Source organism: Arachis ipaensis, chromosome B9 (genome assembly GCF_059453495.1).
Source record: "Arachis ipaensis isolate K30076 ecotype BB chromosome B9, ASM5945349v1, whole genome shotgun sequence".
Lineage (NCBI taxonomy): Eukaryota > Viridiplantae > Streptophyta > Magnoliopsida > Fabales > Fabaceae > Arachis > Arachis ipaensis.
Genome location: NC_142444.1, coordinates 35,901,231 through 35,902,613, shown reverse-complemented (window position 1 = coordinate 35,902,613; position 1,383 = coordinate 35,901,231). Strand labels below are relative to the sequence as shown.

General features: G+C 44.5%; 1 non-coding gene across 1 annotated transcript; it reads left to right on the top strand.

The window, feature by feature from the left end:
* Nucleotides 1–1,019: 1,019 nt before the first annotated feature.
* On the top strand, nt 1,020–1,126 carry LOC148544291 (small nucleolar RNA R71). Its single transcript, XR_015901666.1, has one exon. It is a non-coding gene; the product is annotated as a small nucleolar RNA R71 (small nucleolar RNA).
* The last annotated feature ends 257 nt before the right edge of the window (nt 1,127–1,383 follow it).

The window sequence follows — 1,383 nt, the reverse complement described above, 5'->3', positions numbered from 1 at the left end:
CCTTCTTCTTTAATTGCTGAGGGTATGGAGCCTTTGGGACGTCTGGCTTCAGCATTTCTCCTTTTTGCTGTGAACTGGGAATGGGAATTTGGACTTCATCTCGCTCATTTTTCCTTTCATTTGAGTTCTTCTCTTGTGAATTCTTGGGAATTTCCTTTAGTTCCTTCCCACTTCTGAGGGTGATGGCCTGACATTCCTCTCTTGGGTTTGGATCGGTGTTGCTGCACAGGTTATGGCTGGGAATTTGCTTGAATAGGTAGCCAATTTGTGTCTCAAGTTTCTTGATGGCAGCATCTTGATTCTGCATATTGGACCGCACTTCCTCTCGAAACACTTTACTGTCCTGGACTTCCTTACATATGACTTCAAGTAGAGTCTCAATCCTTGAGAGTCTGTCTTCGGATGATGGTGGGTTGGGGTTGGATGGATAAGAATGACCATTTTGGTTTTGATATGGATGTTGAGGTGTGTTGTTAGGTGGGTGCTGATATGATCTCTGTGTGGAATGTTGGTAAGCTGCATTGTTATTGGAGTTATGACGTCTCTGATCTTGGCCTTGATCTTGTTGGTTTCCCCACCAAAAGTTTGGGTGGTTCCTCCAACCAGGATTGTAAGTCTTGGAGTATGAATCATGTGCCTGCCTGGGTGAGTTTCCAATATAGTTTGTTTGTTCCTGATCACCCTCTGCCTCTGCATTTACTCCTTCTTGAGTTGCTGATGAGGTGGTGATTGCTGCTACTTGGTTCTTCTCCATCTTCTTGGTAAGGTCAGCCAGCTGCTTGGTAATCAGCTTGTTCTGGGCCAGCAGTGTATCCACGTTGTTTAGCTCCATTACTCCTCAAGTGTTGCCTCTTTCAGAGGCATAGAAATAGTCATTCTCGGCTACAGTCTCAATGACATCTTTGGCTTCTTCAATGGTTTTCTTCTTGTTCAGAGATCCCCCGGATGAGTGGTCTACTTCCTTCTTTGATTCATAAGAAAGGCCTTCATAAAAAATTTGTAGCTGTACCCATTCATTGAACATATCTGGTGGGCACCTTCTTGTCAGATCCTTAAACCTCTCCCATGCTTCGTAGAGAGTCTCACCATCTTGTTGCCTGAAAGTTTGAACCTCAGCTCTCAACCTGTTAATTCTTTGAGGAGGATAGAATCTCACCAAGAATTTGTTCACCACATCTTCCCAGGTTACTAAGCTCTCCTTCGGGAAGGATTTCATCCATTTAGATGCCTTGTCCTTGAGTGAGAAGGGGAATAGGAGCAGTCTATAGGTGTCAGGATGAACACCATTAGACTTCACAGTATCACAGATCCTCAGGAAGGTGGTTAGATGTTGATTGGGGTCTTCTTGGACACCTCCTCCGAACGAACAGTTGTTCTGAACAA